The 10,224-nt window shown below is 44.9% G+C and overlaps 1 pseudogene; it reads left to right on the top strand.

Moving 5' to 3' along the window:
- The first annotated feature begins 8,172 nt into the window (after positions 1–8,172).
- LOC147522901 (malate dehydrogenase, chloroplastic pseudogene) lies at positions 8,173–9,202 on the top strand (annotated as a pseudogene).
- Positions 9,203–10,224: the final 1,022 nt, after the last annotated feature.

Here is a 10,224-nt window from a genome sequence, read left to right on the forward strand (position 1 = left end):
TTGGATCCATGGGATGCCGCGGAATGGTTGGAGATTTTTCACGGATGAAAACAAACTCTGAATCTGAGGAGCGGAATAAGCGTCGTCTGGTGACTCCACGAGAACAATAATTTTGGAATTATCGATGGCTGGGATTTCGCGGCTTCAACAATGAGTGCTGTCGAAGCGGTGATAGCAGGTTTGGGTATGGCACAAAGGTTTAGGGTAAAGGCGACTGTTTGTTTACTCAGTTCTAACCTAGTGGTGTGTCAAGTGAATGGAGGATTAGGTGGCTCGCTGCCCAAGGATGGCAAGATACTTGGAAGTCTTCTGAGAGAAAACCGCGTAAGTTCAAGAAGATTAAATTTGCACATTTGAACCCGCGGTGAAAATAGACATGTCGATGCATTGGCATATGTAAAGTGCCGAGTACTTCGAGGGACGGAGGAAAATCTATTGAAGTAAGGGTGTTGAGCAAGCCTAGTACCACGAAAGAGGAGGAAGATGTACGCCTTATGCTCGGCTGATATGGATCAAGTTGGATAACACCATCAAAGCTTTCTTGATGGGGGTGGGAGTAGAAAACAAGCGGGGAAAGGCCTTGAGAATGGAGCAATTGAGCCAAAGATACACTTTCGATGAGGATACGTATAGGAGAAGTTTTAGCGGACCCGATGTTAAAATCATAGGGCCGCATGAATCAAAAAGTTAAGGCTGAGGTACATGAATATTTGTGGAAGTCATTCTGAGGTATACGACCCACACCCGTGATCTCACGGGGGTATTTTTGGCCCACATATGAAAAGGGATCTGATAGGATATGCAAAAGGTGTGAAAAATGTCGAGGAGATTTGCACGCTGATACATACTCCGGGTGAACCTTTGCCGCGATTGTGTTTAGTCCGTGGCCGTTCGCCATGTGGGCGATGGATATAGTAGGGCCCTGCACTTGACAAGCGGCAAAGAGGAGATTTATGTTGGCGGCGACCGATTATTTTACAAAGTGGGTGGAAGGAGTGCCTTTGCAACAAGTCAAGGAAGAAAATGTGAACAAGTTTACGTGGGAGAATATAATTTGTAGGTTTGGATTGCCACATACAATTATCGCGGACAATGGAACACAATTTCTTGGGGAAAGGTACGAAAGTTCCTTGGCGTTTAAAAAGTGAAGCGGGGTTTCAGCCCCATACAATCGGAGGAATGGTGACGAGAGGCTTGAACAAAATCATAATGGATAATCTTAAGAGGAAATTTGGAGAGCGGAAAGGGGCATGGGCTGACTAGTTGCATCATGTGCTATGGGCTTACCTTACAACAACGCGAACATCTACAAATGAATCACCATTCTCAATGGCGTATGGAGTAGAAGTCATTGATTCCAATGGAAATGATAGAAAGCGACAAGAACGGTAGCGGTGGAGTTAAAGGCAAAAATGAGGGGGATTTTAACCACGGAGTTGAACTTCATAGAGGAAAAAAGAAAGTGCGGCGCATGCGATGCGGAAGAATATCATCGAAAGTTCTGAGGCGATATGATAAAAGGATGAAGCCCTTGAACTTTCAATGTGGGGGATCAGTCTTTGCGACGGGTTCGCCCCGACCACGGGAAAGAAGGAAGAATGGCAAGCGGGGGCTTAAGCGGGAGGGACCATATGTCGTGGCGGAAAAAGGGAACTTTTGGGACTTATAAGCTACGGACTTGGCATGGAAAAAGATTGATAAACCGTGGAACATAAGAATGTTGAAAATTTACCATAGTGAAAGCCTTGTTTAGTTTTCAAGTGAGATATGAGAGTCGGGGTGTAATATAAAGTGCAGTATATTTTTATCCATGAATAAAACAAGCCCTTCTCCTATATATATATAGTTGGTAGGGAAGCGAAGGAATTTTGGCGAGCGAACTCCAAATCAAGTTGGGGGCAAAGCTGGCCGGGCCCACCGGGGCTTCCTGACCACCCGCGGGGCAGAAAAAAAGAGGATCCCTTCGCGGACTATATCTCGAATCAACTTGGGGCAAAGCTGGGTTGCTCCGGGCTTCCATCAGTCGTCGAAAGCGGGGAGGAGCCCACCGGGACTATATGTCGAATCAACTTGGGGCAAAGCTGAGTTGCCCCTCCGAGGGCTCTGGCCCCGTCCCGAGAAAGCGGGGAGGAGCCCGCCGGCGGACTATATGTCCCGAATCAGCAGGGGGCAAGGCTGAGTTGCCCCTCCGGGCTTCACAACCGCCCGAGCCGGCGGGGCCGCCCGGACTATATCGAACCAGCTTGGCTGAGTTGCCCTCCCGGGCTTCTGGCCGGCCCGAGAGGAAAGCGGGGGAGGAGCCCGCCCCGGACTATATGTCGAATCAACTTGGGGGCAAGCTGAGTTGCCCTCCGGGCTTCCACCTGACCGTCTAAAGCGGGGGAGGAGCCCCTTGGCGGACTATATGTCCCGAATCAACTTGGGGGGCAAGCCGAGTTGCCCCTCCGGGCTCCCAATTTGTCGAGAAAGCGGGGGAAGAAGCCCTGCGGACTATACGTCTAAATCAACAAGATTGCCGAATCGGTGTTCCATTAGGCATAACAATTTGAATACAAACACTCATATTGATGCTCTTGCATATTTGAGTCCAAGTCAACTGAGAATAAAATTACTTGAGATACATCACGATGAAAATTGGACTTGATAGAAAAAGGGAACTCTAGATTGCAAAGTGATCAACATTAAAGACCACTTGGCCATTCCGAAAACCGGTAAAAGAGATGTTACAATCAAAAGTTTGTCAAAGTGGGAATCACAAAATCTCAAAAGTACAAGAGGGAACATTTTATGTACAAAACATAAATTCACAAGGACAAAGATGAATTTCCAAGAAATTGCGGGGCCCCTTCGCTCCGCAGTCGGTGAGAAGGCACTAATTCCACTTCACCGGCGGAAGGAGGGAATATCCACGGCGATGGGAGTAGGCATCAACTGGATTCGCGGCCCGGTTGGTGATGGACCCCGGTAAAGGAGTTGAAATCGATGCAACGGTTGGAGCTGGCTATTTGAGGATCGCACTTGCAGCGGGGAAGGGAGGCGACCCGACGCGGAGAGTTCTTCGAACATTGTTTAAGTTAGCGGCTAATCTTCTTCGGCTAGGCTCACGAAAACAATCTGCGGCCTCTTGCACAACTTTATCTGGCTGACACTGAGTGGCGACCGCCTTTGCCTCTTTTTGGCTCTCCGGTTTGGATGTAACACAAAACATAGTCCGGGGTGCTGATCTTGGGCCCACGAAGCGCCTTTTGGGCCTTCCGGACCCACAATCCCGAAGAGCATGCGATCCTTCTCCAACCTAAAGCATATTTGGCCTTCCGGCCTTGGGTCCTTCAATCTCTGTTTCATGGTCTCCATAGAGTCCGGCGTGTTTAGTCAACCCGCGGATCACATAACCAATATCAAACTCGGTGAGAAAGAATCACGGGTTATCAAAGTGTTAAAAAGAATAGAAAGAAGGTGCAAGAGACAGAATAATACCTTTTCCCAACCGTGGTATATGGATGTTCTATGAGACTTAAAGAAAACCGGAATCACCATATACTTGATCTTTGGGCGGATGAGAGTGAAGAAAAGAGAATTTTGCGGCGGAAGGATTGTCGGGGCGGCGGTCGGCGTATAGTTATTCGCGATCTCTAGCCCTGAATTGAAGTCGCCATATTTCGAGGTGCACCGGTGGTGGCGCCGACCCGGATGGTGGGAATCTTTAGAAGGCGGCGAAAGCGAAAGAATAGGCCGTGGCGGAACGGGGGGCTTGGGGGGTTGGCTGCGATCCCCAGCCTTTTAGCGGGGAGGGCTCTTAGTGGCAACTTCAACGGTTCATCCTCGTCGAGTCACTTTCCCACAATTTGAGTTTGGAAGAGGCCATGGCAGCTTCTTGAACGGGGAGGAGGGTTGATCAAAATCGTATTCCCAATCTGCTGCGATAGAGTAGGAAGAGGCGGTATATTGAAGCGGGGATGGGCGCGAAACTTGGCGGCAAAGCGTTGGGCCGCGGCTACGGAGTGCGATATCTTGTTAGTATACTTAAAAGATTTGTAGGCCTTTCTCTTTGGACGAGGAGAGAGGGTTTGGGGAGTCTCTCTTTGGGAGAATTTTGGCGATAAAGTGGACCTTGATCACGGACCAATATTTTTTCAACGAAGGATCAAAGGAGAAGAGGATGCCTTTTCGGATCTATGTTGTGGACTTCACTCTGGGCACTCCCAAAGCGGAGTTTTGAAAAATAGCCGAGGAGACACCGTTGTAAAAAAAAGTTTGGATCGCGAATCGGGCTCCAACACGTGAGTACAAAAGAAAGACAAGTTAAAAGTAAAGTTAGGAGCGAGCACTACTGAATCAAAAAGTTTGGCGATACCACTAGTAAGGAAACCGAGATGCCTTAGAGAAGCGTCGGAGGGAAGATCAGCGGATAGAAAACTACCGGACACATAGCGGATAATGATGCCACACTTTATCGAGGTAGTAAGGTGGAGGACAAAAGGATACTTTCATGGGCGGGTGCGAAAAGCCCGATATCCTACACTACCAAATTTGGTGCTCTTCTTTTATATAATAGTGAGCTATCATATCGCGAGTTGGATTTTGGGAGAATTGGTTTTGTTGTAATGTGCTGCGGCATATAAGATCGCGTAAAAGTTACCGATGCCTTGGCGGGGGATGTTGAAGTGGTTACATACCTCGACATCAAGGAGAGTTAAGGGAAATCGCAAGCCGGCCGCTATCGACCAGCGATTTGCAATGAGACAACCCGGACCGCGGTGGAACTAGATCGCGGAAATGGGAGGCGCCGAGCACGTGCTCAAGGATCACGTTGGCGGGGATGCCATAGCGACTTTAAGCGCATCTAAGTTAGCCTATGATGATGATGGGGGTGGGGGGGAAGTGGATTTCCTTCACGAGGTGGAAGGTTCGCGGCGGAGAGGCGAGGAGCCCCGGCCGTGGAGTCAGATTGGTCCTGCGTGTGACCGCTAGATCACGGGAGCAGGAGGACTCCGATCCATCAGTCCGGGTAGTTGAGAATTCGCCGATTCGGACTCGGACATGACAAAATTAAACAATGGAGAAGCCCCTGGCGAAGAACAATGGAGAAAATAGGCTCGAAGGAAGAGAAATGGGAACGATAAAGCGAGGAAGAATAATCGAACAATGACAAGAAACTAAGGGGAGGAAGACAAACACGAGGAGTAAAGCGGCAAAAAGAGCAATGAAAAGAAGCTCGAACCTTGAATAATCGAAGACCACCGAAGATGAAGAACGGGAAGAAAGGTAGAAGAAACCGGGAAGAAAAGGAAAATGGGAAGGTTTAGAGGCGAGTTTTAAGGGTTTTGAAGGAAAGAGAGGTTTGGGCGGGACACTAATCGCCGGGGGCAAAAGGGTCATTTCATTTGGGAAAAGAACCGGGAAAAAAAGGGACACGTGGGGCATTGAAAAGTGGAAAAGGGCTCGATATCGTGAGCGAAATAGCAAAGTTTCGATCACGGCGTCGCGGATCGGACATCGAGATATAATGATAGCGCGCCGTGCAAGGGTGCACGCGTGCCACGAATGTAAAAGAAAGGGGAGATTTATCACCGGTCAGTAGTTTATCCGCGGACTTAGAACGATATCGCGGAATATCAAACGGGATCGAGAGGGGCATCTGTATAGGACGTATTCATGACACATGGGGTTATAGGTGGCAAGTGGGTCGTATTCCGAATAGAGAAGAAGAGACCTAATTAATGTAGCGGATCGTGTCCGCGGTAATACAACCGGTCGAGAAGCGCCGGTGAATCGCGGAGAAAGAGTGGGAGCGTCGGATCAAGCCCGCGGAACAGAGATGTACCGCGGAACCTAGAAAGGCATAAGTTTCAGTGAAATATCGGGGCCTGAAGGAATGTGGATTAAGGAAAGAAGCGGCCGGAGAGGAGCAATAGCGAGAACACAATACCTAAAGGCGGTTGGACAAGTGGCGGGCGTGGGACACAAAAAGAGATCATGGAGAGCGGTTAGAGAGGATGGAGCGGTTGGAGAAAGAGAGCGGTTATGGGATATATATAGAAACGCCGAAAAGGGAAAAAGAGGAAAGAGAGAGAAAACACCGAGTGATATAGTAATTAGAGAGGTTGTAAAATCTGATCATACAGATAGTATACTCTTTGATATTGCCCGAGCTAGAAATAGTTTGAACATTCATTATGATGCAAAAGTGAGTGAGCTACTACAAAATTATCAATGGAATCATATTTTCACTAGTCTACCTGAAGGTACTCTCAAGCACCAAATCATGGAAGTGGAAGTAAACAACCTACTTGAAGAAGATAGGGTGGTCTGGAGTTTATCTCACACGGGTGAATTCTCAACAAAAGCTGCTTACGAAGCAATATCATTAAGAAGGAAGAAACCAGTTAAGAAATGGTCAACTCTTGCTTGGGGCACACATGTTGTGCCAAAACACTCTTTTAATGCTTGGCAAGCCTTCTCCAGAGCATTGCAGACCCAAGATATATAGGCTTGTTCAAAGAAAAGTTTTGAATTCTTCTCTTTGTTGCCTATGTAACCAGGAAAAGGAAAACTGTAAGCACCTATATATTTTTCAAATGTGGCTATATCAAGTCTATTTGGTGTCGTATTAAGAGTTTGTTGGGAATTAACGTCCATGCTTATTCTTCTAACAGCGAGTGGTGGAGACTCCAGAAAATGCAGATCGATGTTGAGATTCTCAAGATTTTATATGTGCTACTGTTTGGTGCATTATCTAGGTAGAGTGTAACAATAGAAGGTTCAAGGGATGCTCACAGGACATTCATACTACTAGAGGCTATCATAGTTGACATGATCAAGATCTATATACAAGCAAGACTCAAGTCAATTGAAGATACTGCTGCAGTAAGACTACTCCTAGGTAGATTGGGTCTACAAATTCCTTTGACTGTACGTGTTCCCATCAGTTATCAATGAAAACGCCTCCCAAAGGTATAGATAATATATTGTTATGGAACCTTGAATGAAACTGTGTCCTTATGGGTTTGAACCCATGACTTTATATTTCTACTACTTTCTAATGTGGGTGGCTTTAGCCCCACATTGGTTACTAAACTTAAGTCACTTTAGTTTATATTGCTTTGTGTCCTTATGGAGAAATAGTGTAGAGATATAAAGATGTGTTTGCGCACACACAAGGCCGCTTTGGTTTGGGGGCTCTTGGGAGGTGGGTCAAGAAACCCTATGGTACTGTGCAAAAAGTAACTATTAATTAGTTATGACACCTTCGAACTTTTTTTGTAGTAGTTTTACTTGTCTTCGAATAGTTATTATTAGTTATGACACCTTCGAACTTTTTTTGTAGTAGTTTTACTTGTCGATTATCGAAGGCACCTCAGCTCCAACTTAACACAATTTGTCTTGCCAATTTCGCCAATTGTTTTCCTAGCAAACAAGCCAAAGTGGCAAAGCCCACCAATTCAAATTTCATAAACAATTTCGGATAGAGTTTTTATGTTACAATGAAAGCAGGTTCATCAAAACAATGTGTAGTATCATTTAACTGAAGCAGCAGATGCGAAAAAGACCGTGCATGCATTGTATACTATGCATTGAACTTTTATAATGAATAATGAATTCGGACAATGTGAAGATGACTGTGCAACATATCGAACTCCAGGACACTCGAGAACCTTATAACAGATCTCAGGAGAAAATAGGGCCCGAGGAAATAACGTTAAATAACTGAAAGACCCTTTTGTCCCGAGTTGAAGATTCACCTAATTTTTTCTTCATAAAGTCAATGTCTTGACTTTATACTCACCAATCACCATTATCGGAGTTGATTCATGTGATGAACACTTTATTTTTAGGGTTATTTAGTTTTTGAGCCCAATTATAATTGGATAATTAATTGATCGTTTATTAGACATTGAGCCAAAATTGACGGTGATCCGCCTATACTTTTTGAAATGGCTAATTTACCCTTACATGTGTCCTGCACGTGATTCAAATAAACGGGCAGAGATCAATATTATTTTGAGATCAACGGCCAGCACGACTTTATATCCCGACCGTTTAGTTGTAACACGTGTCGTAATCTCTCACTACCTATCCTATTAGCGGGAAAAACACTCAGTTAACCACTCTCTCACCAATTAATAAAGTCGTTTCATGCTGTCTTTTACGTTCAAATTATAAGATAGCGAGATGGCAGCAGCAACAGCAGCTACTTTTTCAATTGCTTCGGTTGTTTACAGTGGCACTCAAGGATCAAAAGCAAAGTCATTTGGTGTGAGATTCAACTCAGGAAACTCTTTTAAGAGTTTGATTAGTGGAAAAGGCGAGAATCATCGGTAAGATGCGAATCTGAAACTTCTTTCTTTGGGCTGCACTTCAAGCCTCATTTCCCCCAAGTGCTGAAAAGCAAGCCCAGAATTTTGAAAACCGTCTCCAACCTCAGGCTTCAACTTTCAAAGTTGATGTTCTCGGAGCTGCTGGTAGGATTGGACACCTCTTGCCAACATTATGAAGACCATGGTTGAGTTTGTTGCGGACAACTGTCCAAATGCTTTTATCCACATCATCAGCAACCCAGTCAACTCCACAGTACCAATTGTTGTGGAAATACTCAAGCAAAAGGGTGTCTACAATCCAAAGAAGCTATTTGGTGTTACAACTCTAGATGTTAAGTTGTTAGGGCAAACACTTTTGTTGCACACAAAAAGAACCTGAGGCTCATTGATGTAGATGTCCCAATTGTGGGAGGACATGCTGGAATTACTACTCTACTTTTGTTGTCGAAGACAAGACCGGCTACAAACTTTACAAGTCAAGAAATTGAAGAGCTAACATTGAGGATCAAAAAATTTGGACGAGAAGTTGTAGAAGCAAAGGCGAGTCGCGGGTTACGTGACACTTTCTATGGCATATGCATTTTGCTAGATTTGTCGAATCATCTCTCCGTGCTCTGGATGGAGATACGGATGTCTATGAGTACTCATTCGTCCAGTCAAAGCTTACTGAGCTACCATTCTTTGCATCTAGGATTAAGCTCGGTAAAAATGGGGTGGAAACCGTGATACCTTCGGATGTCCAAGGGTTGACTGAATATGAGGCAAAGGCTCTGGAAGCTCTCAAGCCAGAGCTTAAGTCAAGCATTGAGATGGGTGTGGCATTTGCGCAGAAGCAGGCAGCCCCAACATCAGTTTGAGCAGTGAAGAGTCAAATAATAGACTAGCAGTAATGACCTAGCTAATGAGTTTTAGTGAGAGAATAAGAAGAAGTTCAAAAAAATCTTGCATCCACCATCGATTGAAAAAAACTTCGGATATTTAATTGAAAAAAAACTTTTAATGGTTATTTAATTGGGACCGTTGGATCAAATCTAAGATATGACCGTTATTTTGATGATATTTGAAAAGTCTCGAGATAAACACGTGCAAGGGTGTTTTAGGCATTACACAAAAGCTATTTTTGGGCCCAATGGTCGAGTCACGGAAAACACAAAGTCAACGCAGTCAATCGTCAATTTTGGCCCAATGTCTAATAAACAATCAATTGGTGACCAAACGCAAATTATCCAATTATAATTGGGCCCAAAAGCTAAATAACCCTTATTTTTACTTGTGTTAAAAATGAAAATAAAAAATGGGTTAATTAGACTAAACCCCCCATTTTATACCATGTTGTAGAGGTACATTACATTTTAGTCATGACCTTACAATCTCGGAGAATAGGGTTTGTAAGAGATGTTTGACTGAACTTAGGTCGGTGCTTTGAGTTGCCTACGTATCTAGTTCTCTGATGAACTGGAATCAAGTCAGACGTAGTTCATGTTGAGTGGTTGAGTGGGAGATGGAGACAATGTTTGCCTCCCTGAGAATGGAGAAGACGCCTCCTTTTATAGGCGTAGATCCCCATTTTGTGCTGTCTTGATGATTGCTTTTACTCCTTTCGTTACGAAGTAATGATCTGTCATTAATGATGTTGTTGACCAGCTTGCAGCGGTTACGTTTCTTAGGTCGTTTGGATGACCTGACCTTAGGTCATATGCACAACCTGCTTGTAGTTTGGACACGTGGTCTGCCACGAGTGGTTGAGAGTGGAGGGTACTGATACATGTTTAGACTAAACCCCTAATTTTATGATTCCTTAGACATAAACCCTCATTCTGTTTTCTCCCTATCACACTAACGTCAATATTTTACTTAATACCCTAACTGCCCCTGTTGTGTTTAGTATAAGCTACGACACAAAAGT

This window comes from Coptis chinensis, chromosome 1 (genome assembly GCF_015680905.1).
Source record: "Coptis chinensis isolate HL-2020 chromosome 1, ASM1568090v1, whole genome shotgun sequence".
Taxonomy (NCBI): Eukaryota; Viridiplantae; Streptophyta; class Magnoliopsida; order Ranunculales; family Ranunculaceae; genus Coptis; species Coptis chinensis.